The sequence below is a fragment of the Hyaena hyaena genome, unplaced genomic scaffold (assembly GCF_003009895.1).
Source record: "Hyaena hyaena isolate Hyena2069 unplaced genomic scaffold, ASM300989v1 scaffold_1035, whole genome shotgun sequence".
In the NCBI taxonomy this organism is placed as follows: Eukaryota; Metazoa; Chordata; class Mammalia; order Carnivora; family Hyaenidae; genus Hyaena; species Hyaena hyaena.
In genome coordinates, this window is record NW_024081669.1 from 204,802 (window position 1) to 221,008 (window position 16,207).

Consider the following 16,207-nt stretch of genomic DNA (forward strand, 5'->3'; position numbering starts at 1 on the left):
CATACAATGCCTCATTTTGTAATAGTTCAACTGAATTATTTTATCATAGTACTACCTAGTGTTTTCGTAGAAGTGGTCATTAACATGTAGAGGGTTGATTTTTTTCTTGGGGGTTAAATATTGGTGCATATTTTTGAAAAGTACTCTTCTATTTTTAGCTTGTTATTTTGATTTATTTATTTATTTTTGATAGAGCATGCACATGAGCAGGAGAGGGACAGGGGAAGAGAGAGAGAGAGAGAGAGAGAGAGAGAATCTTAACCAGGCTCTACGTCCAGTACCAAGCCCAATGCAGGGCTCCACCTCACAACTGTGAGATTGTGACCTGAACCAAAATCAGGAGTCAGATGCTTAACTGATTGAACCACACAGGCTCTCCTATTTTTTTTTTTTCTTTAATAGACTTTATTTTTTAGAGCAGCTCTACATTCACAGTAAAAGTGAGAGGAAGATATAAGATTTCCCATATACACCTCACCCTAACATATGCATAGCCTCCCCCATCATCAACAGCTCCCAGCTGGGTGGTATATTTGCTACATTAATGAATCTATATTGACACATCATACTAACCAGGGGTCTATAGTTTATATTAGGGTTCACTGTTGTGTTAGACCATAGCCTATGAGTCTGACATGTATCCACCATTATAGTTTCATACAGAGTATATTCACTGCGTAAAAATCCTCTGTACTCCACGTATGCATCCTTTCCTCTCTACCCCAAACCCTGAAACCACTGATCTTTGTACTATCCCCATAGTTTTGCTTCTCCCAGAATGTCATATAGTTGGAATCACATAGAACTTAGCCTTTTCAGGTTGACTTCTTTCACTTTCACAAAGCATTTAAGGTTCTTCCATGCTTTTCATGCCTTGATAGCTCATACCTGTTTAGTGTCAAATAACATTCCATTGTCTGGACATACTACAGTTCATTTATTCATTCACCTTCTGAAGGACATCTTGGCTACTTCCAAATTTCCTTAAATAAAAATAACACTACAACAACATCCATATGGAGATCAAACATAAGTTTTCATCCCCACTGGGTAAATATCAAGGAGTGTGATTGCTGGATCATCTAATAGGAGCATGCTTATTAGTTCTTTAAGAAACCATCAGTGGTCTTCCAAAGTGGCTGTACCATTTTCTATTATCAACAGCAATAAAGAAGAGCTTCTTCCTCTCGCTCTATATTTCCACCAACATTTAGTGGTGTCAGTGTTCTTCATTTTGGGTATTCTAATGGGTGTTGCTTTAATTTGTATTTCTTCTGATAATATATGATATGGAACATCTTTTCATATTCTTACTTGGTATTCTGTATATTGCCTTTGGTGAGGTATCTGATAAAGTTTTTGACCCATTTTTAATTGGACTATTTGTTTCTTACTATTGAATTTTAAGAGTTCTTTATATACTTTAGAAATAGTCCTTTATCAGATGTCTTTTTTGCAAATATTTTCTTCAAGTCCATGGTTTGTCTTCCCATTCTTTTGATATTATCTTCTGAAGAGCAGAAGTTTTTTTACTTTGATGAATTCCAGCTTAGTAAATATCTCTTTCACAGATTGTGGTTTTGGTGTTGTATCTAAAAAGTCATTGCCATATCACAGGTCATCCAGGTTTTCTTCTTTTATCGTCTAGGACTTTTATAATTTTGCAATGTACATTTAGGTCTATGATCCATCTGCAGTTAATTTTTGTGAAGGGTATAAAGTATGTGTCTAGATTCAAGGTTGTTGTTGTTGTTTGTATGTGGATGTCCAGTTGTTCTAGAACCATTTCTTTAAAAGACTATCTTTGCTTCATTGCATTTCCTTTGCTCCTTTGATAGAGATCAATTGACTATATTCATGTGGGTCTATTTTTGGATTCTCTTCTGTTCCATTGATCTAATTGTCTCTTCTTTCACCAATACTACACTGTTCTGATTACTGTAGGCTTATAGTAAGTCTTGATGTTGGCTAGTATCAGTCTTCTAACTTCAATATTGTGTTGGCTATTTTGGGTCGTTTCCTTCTCCATATAAAATTTGGAGTCATTTTGTAGATGTAAAAGCCTGCTGGAATTTTGATTGGAATTGTCTGAATCTATAGATCAGTTTGAAAAGAAGTGCCATCTTAACATATTGATTATTCATATCCACGAACACAGAATATCTTTACCTTTATTTAGTTTTTGTAAATTATTTTGCTCATTAGAGTTCTGTAGTTTTTCTTATGCAGATCTTGTACATATTTGTTAGATTTATACCTAATTAGACCTAGATTTATTTCATTTTGAGGCGCAGTAGTATAAATGCTACTGTATTTTTAATTCCAAATTCTATGTGTTCATTGCTGGTATGTAGGAAAGGAATTGACTTATATATTAACCTTGTATTTTGCAACCTTGCTATAATTCCTCACCATTCCAGGAGTGTTTTTGTTGATTCTTTTGGATTTTCCACATAGACAATCATGTCATATGCGAATAAAGAGAATTTCATTTCTTTCTTCTCCATATGTATACCTTTAATTTCCTTTTCTTATCATATTGCTATAGCTATAGCTTCCAGTACAATGTTGAAAAGGTATGGTGAGAAGGGGACATCCTTAGTGGGAATGCTTCAAGTTTCTCACTATTAAGCATGATGTTAGCTGTAGGTTTTTTGCAGATATTCTTCATCCAGTTGAGGAACTTTCCCCATTCTTAGTTTGCTGAGTTTTTATACAGTATTTATAGTTAAAGTATGCTAAATACTTGATTATTCTCCCTTCTTTATTGATTTTCAAAATAATTACTTGTTAGCATTTTCTAAACATGACCAGTTATATTATCATTATAAATTTATAACTTTTAACACTTCTGATGTGTTTTAATTGATAGCAATTACAATTTTGCTATTATTAGTTTTGTTAGTTGTTCAAATTGTACTATCTTTGAACAATGAGAATGTCTTCAAATTGGTTCCTGAGTTCTTCTGACATGACCACAAATGCCTTTGATAGCTTCCCTGTCTTTTGCCTGTCCCAGACCTGCAATCAGACATTTCTCTATAGAGCCTTGCTGGGGAAATGGTATTAATTCCAGGCATAAGAGGTCTTTATTGATATTGGGTTGGTCATTGTTCTAGGAAGTTTTGGGCAATAGAGCCCAGTGTCATAAACTTCATTCCCAAAGAAGCAGACTCCCTGGGAGACAGAGTTAAGAAATAGAGGTTCCTATGGTTGAAAAAAAATGTGAAAGGTAAAGAAAGGAAGCCTCATTAGACAGAGAGAAAAGGGCTGAACTGAGATGCAGGCTAGGAGGAGACCTGGAGCTAGACTCTTTCAACAATCAAGTTGGGCCAAGTCAACCAGGAATTTATACTCCCACTCCCTCAAATATCAGTTCCTACATATCATTGCCCATGGGATCATGACCTACAAGGTGGTTCTCTGTGTTATGGTAATCCCTGAAGGGACTGACAGCTGAAGACATCCAAGAGCATTCCCAGAAGGTGGGCATCATGCCTTCAATGAAGGTGGACTTGTATAAAATAGCAATGTGCCCTCCACACTCAGAATTTTTTAAAGAGGAAAAATATACCATGAATTTATAGTGATATTGCCAATTCAAATTTAATCTGTCTTATTTAACTTCTTTGAGTTTTTGTATTTCTTTTCTTTTACATTGAAAATCTTCATAACAAATAATATTAATAATTATGTTTATGCTATAATACAATTTAAATATAAGATTATATATTACATCTGAGAATACAATTAATTAAAATTGACTTCTCTGTAAATTTTATTTATTTATTTTTTGTCTTAAGGGTTTATATCTCACATCTCACTAAGGAAATATACTGCATGTTTAAAGTCACTTGAAATAGGTCCTCTCTGTGTGGTTTTGCCATTGATTCCATTCCAATTTAGGTAAGTTTGTAAATTCAGAAGTTGAATTTTGTGGGACTGTTTCCCTTTCCATCTTGACTTAATATTGCTTTATACTTTTAAGACATTGATATGGTTCCAGGTTAGATCTGGAAAATAAAGTACAATTAGAGAGGTCTACTATCTGCTGTCATTCCCATCATGCTGTTCCCTTTTCAGCAAGTGAGTTTTTGTGTGGATGTAAGTTCTCAAATCCTTGAAGTGTATATCAAGGAGTATGACTGCTGGATTGTATGGTGCCATGTTTCATTTTAACACTGAATCCTGGCACAAAAGAAATGTGCGGTAGGACTATATTTGAATAAATAAATGCACTTCACTCTATTTGATGGGTAGTCTGTAAGACACCAAGTTATGCAATTTTTGTTGCTTTCTCACAGTTGTTTCCTGTCACCAATGATGTACTACACCACACAGTTTATCTAATTAAATGATCACAATCCAAAACATTTTGTTGGCATATCTTTAATACCACTTCAGTGAAACATGTATGTCATAATCACCAACTAATGCACTTGTATAAATAATATAACCTTAAAAATAGAATAAATATATGATAATGATTATAGTAATAGCTAGTATTGTATTAAGTACTTACTATGGATTAAGTATTCAAAATTGCTTACATATATTAACTTATTTAAATCTTACAGCAACTATGTAAGATGAGAACACTGAAGCGAGGTTAAAAACACTTTTCAAGTGTACATAACTAGGAAGTAGCAGGGGTGAGATTTATACTCAGGCAGGCTGCCTCCTGAGTCCATCTTCTCAACCACACAGTGTAGTTTATCATGCATGCACACGTACAAACATGTACCCACACACGTGTACATAAACACACGTGGAAGTACACAGGTGTGTAAACACGCACACTCCATGAACACACGTGTGGACACAAACATGCACAAGGGATTTGGGTCTAAATGAATGTCACTTTTGAAACAGTGAGTATACCATTTTAGCATAGCAAAGGCGATTTGGGCCATTTCACTGAAAAAATGACAGATGAGACATGGCTGATGTGTCAAAGCAGTATCTATGCATGAAGGCAAAATTAGATAGAAGAAAAAGTACCACTGGTTTAATTATTAGAACAAATGATTAGTTTTTTTGTTGATCATATTTGAAATTTTCAGAAGAAATACAGACATATGTAGTCATTCACCAATAATATTTTAGAATACTGCCATTTTCAGAAAGTTTAACGAGGCATTAAAGATAAAATATGTCTCCTTTCATGTAAAAGTTAGACTGAAATTTCTGGTGACAACAGTTTTATGTGGTTATAAAGGATTTCTCCTTTATAGCAACATAAATCTCATATTTTAAAATCATCCTCATACAGATATATTTTGGGGGTTTTCAATATAAAGGTGAAAATAGCCATGATGAAAGAAGCATAGGGCATAAAAATCTTCCAAGAATATGCTGTAAGCCAACTTGTATCAAGTTGCATGATCTTCGGTTTTACAGTTTAAAGCTTACATTTAATTTAACAGACTTATTTTTGAAAATGTTAAGTCAAAATCAGCATAAGTACATAGATATTCGCCAATGATGTAAATATTTAGAGAATAGGCTTGTCATATTCCAAGGCTAACAGAAAAATACTATGAATGTTTTGAGACACCTTTCCAGGCTTCTGAAATTTATTCTAATTTAATAAATGCAAAGTATATGTAAAGGTCAATTGGTTAAAATATACTAAGAGAAAATAAAATGAATTCAGGTTTAGATAATGAGGATAGATCAGAAATATTAAAATCCCCTTTAACATACCCGTTTAATATACCCAAGAAATAATTTATCCTTTCTACCATCAGGCAAGGTTTTCTTTTTTGTTTTGTTTTTAATGTCTCAATGCAATAACTGAACTATTCAAATTATCCAAATTTATGTTAAAATATTTGCTTACAAATATTAGAAGAAAATAATTTTATGATTACAACAAAATAAAACAAACAACAAAAACAGTTGAGGAACAGTCGTTCTTGGTTTAGAGGATTTAGAAAACAAAAAACAATTTGAAAGCACATCAATTGTGTTGTGAAGCTACTTTTTAGTTGTTTTTAATACTGGAAGAAAAGGTTTTAAACATCAAATACTAATGTCAAAAGCGCCAACTGGGAGAAAAATTAGTAAAAAATAAATTTCAGGTGGAAAATGGCTTAATTATTTAACGTCAGAGACCCAGCAACAAATAGTGTAGTAAAATCTCTTGACTGTGGAAAAGGAATTCTGCTTGTATAAAAGGCACTTGCGTTAAAAATATTAAAATATTAGTGATTAGCACAGCTCTTTGACACTTCTGGCAAGAATTCACATACCTCCAAAGAATTTGTGGCAAATCTCACTCTCAATATAGAATTTTAAAGGAAAAAACCCCCCGCCTTATAGCACTTGAAATTTGCAACAGAAATTAGCAAAGCACCACAAATGGTTATTTCTGATACCTTGAGGTTTGCCAGTTGTTTAGCGATAGATACATAACCATGAATCAAAATCATTTCACAATGACATAACATGTTTACTGAACTGTGCAATTTATCATGCATTTTCCATGGCTGCCTTTGAAAGAGATAAGGCATGGGTTTGTTTGCCCATAGCACTCAGACACTGTGATTTACTTCCAGACATTTTCATATTTGTTGTACCGCAAGAAACTGGTGTTAGACCGTGCCAGAAAATATCATTGACAGTTATATAATTAGCAGTCCTTGTTTATTAAGGACACAGCACCTTTAGAGTGAAAAAGACTTGTTTTCTTCACTCCAGTGTTTTTTAAACTATTGTACTCATATTTTCACGTTCTTGTTTTTGGAGGCAACAATTCTACATTATCTCTTCCCATTTTTCAGCTACTGAAAACAAGCAAGTTACCAGAGAAGCTTCTGGAATCATAAGGATTTTCAAGATGACAGTTCTTAAAATTCACAATGACAGAAACGTTCCGGAAGTGAGGCCACTATTTGAAGCCAGGAAACAGTCAGGGAAACTCCTGCTCCAAGAATCACTGGGTGTTTGGAAGGTACCAGTGGGCAAAATGGGCTGCTTGCTTGCTCCTTCCTCCAATGGCCCTCTCCGAAAGTGAGTAAGTGAGTGAGTGATTAACTTCTAGACATCATACTGAAGTCGCGTGGCTGGAAACCCTAACCCCAGCAGCTAAGGATTTGATAGAATTATTTGATGTCCTTGGACTAGTCTTTACAAATTAAGCAGGGTTTAGTCTAATATCGGAGGCCTCAAAAAAAAAAAAAAAAAAGGTGTTATTTCCTTTCTCAGAAACATTCGCTAGTTTCAAAGTAAGGTTGCAAACTCAAAATCCTTCAAGGCCCAGGTGAGTAATGTAATAATTGCTAAGATAGAAGTGCTCATAATATGCTTTGTGCTGGGCTACATGCTTCCATGAGTTTAACCCTAACCCTTGAGACAGGGACAGTCCCCATTTGAAATCATGAAACTGCAGCTCTGAGAGTGTAAGGAACATAATGAAGGTTGTAGGGCTAACAGATGACAAAACCATGATTTGGAACAAAGTAGTCTATATTCTGAGCATGTCTGCCTAACCACTATGCATAATGCCTATAATAGGTAAGAAGACTGTTCAAACTTCTAGAATAAGAAAACAAGAAGTGGTGGGTACTATAGTGAACTGGCAAGTATAAGAGTTGTTTAAAGACACTAAATCTTAAAATTGTTGCTGTCAAAAGAGCACATCTATGGGTCAAAATGGTTTGATGACTTGACACTCTGTGATCTCTGTAACATGGAGTCCAAAACGGCATTTTGGGATTGCCATGCTCTCGTGCCTACCCACTCATCAAACATTGCTCAAAAACTGTGCCCAAGGTTTCTAGAATCTGTACCTTCTTCACTCATAATATCCCTACTTGTCTAGGAGATCCTACATGTCTTTAATTTTTCTGAAATTATTCATCCTTTGAAGCCAACACATCCATGAATCTTTCCTTGGTCTGAGGTCTTGAGTCTCTCTGTCTTTAGTTCTTTAATGGTAACTTATACGGCCCTCTTCCTTTTCCATCTTGAATGACACTCGCATAAATAGCCTGTCATCCCACTGGAACAATCTGTTTGAGGACAGGCCCAGTTTCTTATTAATCTCTATTGCCTCTGAACTCACTTTCTCTCTTTGAAATACCTAAGCCACCTTTGGGGACTTATGTCTCCCAATCTTTTACTCTTTTATTGATGCATATATTGCATGTCTCCTTTAAGTTCCTGTTCCACCAAGCCAGATATCATCTTGGATACCTCTTGGCCTTGCGTCTACTATCTATTGGAGTACATGTTTCACATAGTGAGTAGAATGAATCAAAGAATAAATGAAATTGCAACGTGGTAGGCACAAATCAGTTTCTCTAAATTATGGATAGGGAAGGGATAATAAAACACTGAAAACTAATATTAGCTAACATTTGTTGAGTACTTACTAGGTTTCAAGTGTTATGCTAAGCATTTCACGTGCATTATGGTGTTATTTTCTATTTTGTAAGATGAAGAAATTGAAATTCAGAGAGGCCAGATAATATTCTCAGGGTGACACAATGAGGGAGGAGCGGATCTAGGACCAAAACTCAGATCTGTCTGATTCTAGTATCTTGGTTTTTAATCACCGTATGATACTGCTAAAAATACAGTCTAAGAAGACAATAATTTCTCATTCTTTCAGCTTGGCTATTAACAGTAGGAATGAAATTAAGATATCAGTAATAAAAATTATATGCATATACCTGCCTCATTCTTGACCAGGGTTCAGAACACTTGAGTTCTTGGACCAACTGCTACTGTGTAGTTGTGTGATGCTGGGCATGCTTTAAGTCAATTTCCCCAACTAAAAGATGAACAAGTAGGTTACATGATTTTTAGGGTCCCTTTTACATTCTGCGACTATGATTTATGCACAATCTCCAGAATGTGTGATGTACCAATATCTAATACTTAGCCTAAGTACAGTGAAATTTGAAATTTCCAATCTTTAGTAATATTTTTCTTGTTCAGTTACTTTAAATGACACATCTGATTTTTAAAACACATTATTAGACCATATGATGAATACATCACATAAGACTAAATGGCCACGATCGCATGCCAAAAAAGCAATTAGAAAATTGAATCAAGGAATTAAGGATTAATGTGGATATGTTATACCTGTCAGCAGCAATAAGTGTTTTGACAAGGACAGAATAAAGTCTGACAGTATGCACAAATACTGATCTGATATATGAGTGAAATATTAAAAATGCAAACAACTGCACATTAATCACTCTAACATTTCCCTACTAAACCGCTTTTAATGCTGTTCTTATCAGAATCCATCTATAAATAAAAATGAGTCTTTTCAACAGCATGCACAACTTGGTATTTGCAGTTTAATGAGTGTTTATGTTGATACGAAATTTAGTTTTTAGTCACATTAGTAAAACAGAATTAATTTACTGAGCATAGAATTAAGTCAGCCTGGCGGCCTGGCTCACAGCGCATCAAGTAAGTTGATTCCATAGGATCAACAAATGCCAGGACTCCAGTTCTGGAGCACAGATTCTCTGATTCCATTGTTTACACTTGGGGAAAATGAAAGTGAAAATCATATTCTTTCTTTATTTACTATTTGCTTTGCATGAAATGATAAGGGGGGAAAACACATTAGCTTGCTTTACTCAGTAAGAGAAGAATTCGTATTAATAAAAGAAATTAACTTGATGGACACTGTCAAAACCAGGGTTAAACTGCATTAGAAGCAAATTCAAAGAGAATAAAGTATTACATGTGGGAATAGGGAAAGGAATAAAACATAATATTCACAGAATCAGTATGCTGCTCTTGAGAATCGAAAGGATTCCAATTGTAAGCTTAATTTTCATACTGTACCAAATATTTTTTTCTTTCTTGAAATGCCTCCATGTTCAATCTCTGTTCAAAATCTCTTACTACACACACACACACACACACACACACACACACACAAGTTTATATCCGTAGTATAATATCTGGTTTAACTGAGTTTCGCTATTACTTTAATCGTGTGACACTGACTTGGGGAGTGAAGAGGCTGCTTGTGATAGCAGTAGTTTTACTATTTATTTTTAAATAGGTGGTTAGGTTCCAGAAAATGAGGATATTATCTCATTTGGAGATATTACATAATCATGCTTTGCCCTGAGTTAGTCAAGAAATATGAAGGTTAATAGGAAGTGACTTCGAATATACTATCTTTAAAACGCTGATTCCTGATAGTATTTTTAAAAAGTTGAAATAGATTATTTATTAAATAACTGCCACAGTTAGAGTTTAACAACCTGCACTTTTTTTCCAGTACAAAAAGCATCCTACCCACTACGCTTCATATGTTAATTTCAAATTGGGACCATCCCTTTAGACCCTGAAAGGTATTAAGTGCGAGACAAATGTGCCTGCCAAATCAATTGACTTCCCATCTAGCTTAAGGCCAGCCTTTGTGCTTTGGTTCAGGCCATTCCATCCACCTAGACTACTAGCCAGCATCTACAATTTCTGCAAGATCTGGTTCAAAACTCATCTACAAGAAGCCATTGTAGGACATTCTAAGCCATTGCAAGACCTCCTCACTCTACTCTATCTCAATAACTACAGGTTAATCATTTTTCCTATCATAACCATTGAAGAGAAGTATAAAGTAGTGCTTAAGAGAACAACCTTCATCAATCACTGCCCGGTTCAAGGTCCTGCTCTCTCCTCCATCTATGTGTGACCTTGATCAACTCACAACCTCTCTGTGCCTCAAGCTTCTCATCTGGAAAATGGAGGAACTATACCTTCATAGTGTTGTTATAAGGATTAAAAAAGACAATAGGGCACAGACAATATGTTTTGCATCTCTATTAATGGTCTGAAATAGATTTATTAAGAAATTCAGTCTACAGAAGAGAATTTTATTGATGTCTTATGGGGGTGGGGGTTGAACCTGATCTCAATGCTCAACTTCCCATACATGTCACATCAACACTGCCACTGAAAATCTGCCTACTTTTCCCACGTGTGTTTCCTGCTTTGTTCAAGGTGTCTGATCTGACTGCGAGCATTCTGTGCTTCACAGAGCAGACCTCCCCTGGCACCTAAGACTGTGCTGTTCAATAAATATTTCATGGCTCTTGTTTTTTTCTTTTCAAATTGTGCACAAGGTAAATCTCTAAATTTAGTGGCAAACGTTACAGACAAAAGCTTAACGTATAGCAGATGGATATAAATCAGCAGGAAAGTAGGAAAATCAGGATCTTGATATTACCCTACAGGCTGGCCCATTCCCAAACACATTACGTCATTAGTGCAAAGTGCGACCTTAACCGTGCAACTGATAGATCAATTCAATGTAAAATGTAAATGTGTTAGGCCCCCTGCTGGCAACTGGGGGTAGAGTGCTACAAAGGCCCAGTACCTGCCCTGAGGGGCTTCCTTCAGAGCCAGCAAGCAGCGTGCAACTGTGACTGAGTGCTAAATCCAGCTCACAGAGTTAAGCACAAACCCCTGAGGGTGTGAGAAGAGGGAGGGGAGAAGCTACCAGTAGTTCTCCTGGAGAAGGCTTTCACCTGGCAGAGGATGACTAGGAGTTCATTAGGAGAATGAGGAAAGATGGAGATTTGTGGCAGAAGGAAAAACACGAATGCAGAGGTGTAAAGGCACATAGCTCATTTGAGAAATTTCTAGTTCACTGTGAATAGAGCCCAGGAAATATTAGGTACGCAGGGATGAGAAGACACCAGATAGGAACACTGGGGTCCTCCATGAAACAGGTCCCTCATCAGCCCCTTAGCACACTTCCTGGCAGGGAGGACTGAGCTCATCATTACTTGCCAAGAAAGGCATGCTTAGATGCTCAGAGGGAAACTGACAACTGCGGCACATAGTAGGTCTCTGTGCAACCTTCATTAACATATGGTACAAATCAACCCAGATGGATACTAGCAAACATTTCTCCATCAGGACCTCACAGTGCTATTTTATTAAACTATGGTCAAGTCTGCTTTACTGAGTGAACATTAAATTAAAACATTTATTCCTGAAACTTCAATCATAAAACTAAATCAAGAAGACTGTGAAAGCTAACTGTCAGCAGAAAGAATAAAAGTGCAGACATAGCAATATTCTTAATAAGGAATCAAATGTTAATAGATCCAGCATAATAAATGACTTTCTACTATGATTATTAAACCAATCACAGCCTGTTGTAAGTAACAAAAGCATGGGACAAAATTCTGAATGAAAGAGCTTATCTGACTTGTTACAAAAACATGTACGTAATTACAATACAGTGAAACCTACCAGGATTTCTTAGGCAACGAGTCATTCCGGCTGACAGAGTGTTCCCAGAAAGCTGAACATTAACCCTATAAAGACCACGAGTTTGCTATTTTAGTGTATATTTTTTAGTAAGTGTGAAATCGCTTAAAATAAATATCCATTTCTCTGCTTTTCAATCAGACTAGAATAGACTAAACATAATTTAACATGGTTTTGATATTCCATGATCACATTTTGAATAGCAGTTTTCACAATATGCCGTAGATGCATGGAGTTACAAATATATGGATGGATATGTACACTATGGATAGCTACAGTGCTAGGGATGTCTTTTTGTCTTCTTTTTGTCTTTTTTTCCTCAAAAGTCACCAATACCAGCTTCCTTTTTGCTTATTTGCCTCTGTATAAGGCAATGACTCATTGTCTAAGAAATCCAGGTAGGTTTACTGGATTGTAATTACATACATGTTTTTGTAACAAGTCAAGAAGCTCTTTCATTCAGAATTTTCTCCATGCTTTTGTTTCTAATAATAGGCTGTGACTGGTTTAATAATCATAGTAGAAAAGTCATTTATTATGTTGGATCTACCCATCGGCCAGAGGGTAACACAACCACTTTTCTGTAAAATTCATCCAGGAGGCAAACATTGAAGTGAACTTCTCCATGAGTTTTCTCATCCTTCCCAATATCTTTTACCCCGCTGTTATCTGTGTGCCATGACCAGTTGGCATTACTCAAAGCACTGACAAATTTCTACATCACCAATCCCATGGACATCTTCTTGACAGTTTGTAACAATCCTCCTCTGTCCCCTGAAGTTTGGGGGCAGAGTAGCCTTTCTTTCTTTTTTTTTTTTTTTAATGTTTTATTTATTTCTAGGAGACAGAGAGAGAGAGAGAGACAGCATGAGCAGGGGAGGGTCAGAGAGAGAGGGAGTCACAGACTCTGAAACAGGCTCCAGGCTCTGAGCTGGCAGTCAGCACAGAGCCCGACGCTGGGCTCGAACCCACGAACCGCGAAATCATGACCTAAGCGAAAGTCGGACGCTTAACCGACTAAGCCACCCAGGCGCCCCGCAGAGTAGCCTTTCTAATTTCAATAATTTTGACAATAATGTTTGGGAGTAACCTTAGTATAAAGTCTAGATCTATTCATTAGGCCCAAATGACTTTACCACATGTAAAGTGGACTTGGATTCAAATCTTATGGGATCTTAGGCAAATGATTAAACTTTCCTATGATTAAACTTCCCTCTGCCTTGGCTTACATGCAGAATAGAGTTTATAACACTAAATCTGTTAGGTTACTCTGAGGATTATTAAAGGACAATATATGAATAAGGCATTTAGCATAGTGCCTGGCAAAAAAAAAAAAAACACAAAAAACAAAAAAAAGGTTTTAAAATTTTTATATTAGGTCAAATCATTTGCAAGTACAATTTTTTAAGGCAAATCCAACATAATATCAGCGATGTTATCTGTTCCACCTTAATACCTCCCTTCCCCTAGGTTTCAATGATACATGGCAGTGTAGTAAGAGAGGTTAATGAGTCCAGATCTTTTCCTATCTCTCCCTCCTGGGCACTTTCATTCACTCAGACTTAGTTCCAGAGTATGGAACCAGTACTGCAGTGTCTGTACATTAAAGTTGGAATGAAGCTCCAAGTTTGCAGGGAAGATGATAATTGATCAGCACAAGTGGTAGAAAGTTCAGGGGGAAAAAGCTATTAAAAAGATAAATATTCCACTGAAACTTTTGGCTTATACAGCAAAGAGGAAACTATCTTATGGACAGATAAGTTCCTAAATACGCTTTTATTGTCTTACTGTGGCCTGGGAAGCTTCTTTGTTCCCCAGCTCTATCACCATTATTTGCTAGATTAAAATTTCCTTAATTTTATAATCAAAAGGGCTCAGAGGGGAAAAATGAAAGTGGACAGTATGCAGAGGATGCTTTTAGCAGAACCATGAAATACTCAGTCATCCTGGTCATTCTCAGGGTCTCTGGAAACCATGGGACAGGCTTGCTGTCCTGCCTATGACCTGAGATGTATAGACTCCGTATATGACCAAACAAAATATATTTGTATCACATTCCTTATGGCCTTTCCTGCAAATGATTTGCTTTGTGTGAACTCAACTACTTCATCAAAGCTTGTTTTAGAAAATGAAGTATGTAGAAGTGAATAAAATATCTGTCCAATTTTTTTTCCCAAAGCTCCTTTTTCAGTATGACTAAAAATTAATGGTCAGAGTCTGTGTAATGATCCTTCCTTTGGTTTTACTCATGCTGCTCCCTCTTGGTCCTACTAATTATCTGATTGATTAAACTTCTGAGGAGCCTTCTGTCACTGGGCGTGGCCCACTGCACACATCTGGCTCACTACATTTTCTTTAAAAAGGACAGCAGGTTAATTAAAAGATTCACAGGACAAATAAAAGTGCCAGCAGGGAAGGAAATCCTGTTTATTTCCTCACATGGTCTCTGTAGCAAGTGGAATAGTATACCCCACCCCCTGCCAAATTCATGCCCACCTAGAACCTAAGCATGTGACAGTATCTGAGAATAGGGTCTTTGCAGATGTAGTTAGTTAAGGAGAAGTCATATGGGATTAGGGTGGGCATGATGTCCTTATAGAAAGAGAAGGGACCATACAGAGGTGAAAACTCCATGTGGAGACCAGAGGCAGAGATTGGAGCAATGCAGCTACAAGTCAGGAGATGCCAAGGTTCGTTGGCAGCCAACAGAAGCAAGAAGGAGTCATGGATCAGCTTCTCCCTCAAGATCTCTTGAAGGAACCAACCCCTGCCCAAACTTTTGCTTCAGACTTCTGGCCTCCAGACCGTGAGAGGATAAATTTGTGTTGTTTTAAGCCACCAAGTTTGTGGTAGGGAATAAAGAGTCTCCCTGGTCACAATCTGACCTCTAACAGACAGTATTGATTGGTTGCCATCTTTTTCTGCTGTTTTGGAAATGATCATGAAGTACAACACTGAAACTGTGACTAATACCAATCCCTCAGGGCATTTCCCCTATTTTGGGATCATTCAAGCTCCTTTCGTTTGAGAAATACGCCACATTTCACATAGTGTGGCAAATGTCATTGGAAAAATTCACTTAGTTATGGGAGTTTTGTGATCATCATAAAATTGATGACATTCATAAAACTGGAAATACTCATAATATAACTGCTCCTTAGACTGAAGACATAGTATATATTGTATGTCAGGTTTGCTAGGAAACAGATTCTGAGACCCGAGATTTGTGTGCAGGAAGGATATGCGGAAGTACCTTCAGGAACATCCGTGTGGGGTGATGGAAGTGGAGATGTGCAGAGGGAGATATTCATCTGTGATGAGTGGGGTGGTCTGTTAGTTGTATCAGATTGAGGCAAGAGGCAGAGACCTCAAACACCACTATGGATACAGGCTGTCCCCAGGAAGGTGGCATAACACTGGGTGAGGCAGCTTCCTTCTCCAGAGGGCCATTTCTGGAGAGGGACCCTCAGCTATGAGCTGGGAGAGTAATGGGCTACGTCCTGAAGCGGGGGTCTGGGCAGTACATCTCAGCCCTGACACAGTATTCATGGTTCTAATACAAAAATGTCCTTGGCTAAGGAGTGATTTGGCCATATCCATATACAATACGTTATGGTATAGGTAAGGTTATTAGATGTGTACACTTTTGTTTTTCGCGGGGTTTTGTCAAGCTGCTGTATTACTGTCATAACTAATATTTTCATAAGAATTCTTCCTCTTCAGGACCATGGCTTTCCTCTTTAATTTTTCCTATCTTGCCTAGCAAATCTGATGGTTATTTTTTCCTTTGGAAAAGGGCAAAAATTATTATCTCAGTGCTAACTCCATGGCTAGGTCAATAGTCTAAAGAACTGAGTAAGCATTGCTTACCCTTCACACTTAGTTTTCAAATGACTCAATGTATCTTGTTTTTTGTTAAGTCATGAAGCTTCCAGAGAAAGAGGTC

General features: G+C 36.7%; 1 protein-coding gene across 1 annotated transcript in view; it reads right to left on the reverse strand.

Moving 5' to 3' along the window:
* The window catches only part of LOC120223757 (attractin-like protein 1), a 519,004-nt gene that overhangs the window by 109,233 nt on the left and 393,564 nt on the right, over positions 1-16,207 (reverse strand). The window lies entirely within an intron of this gene.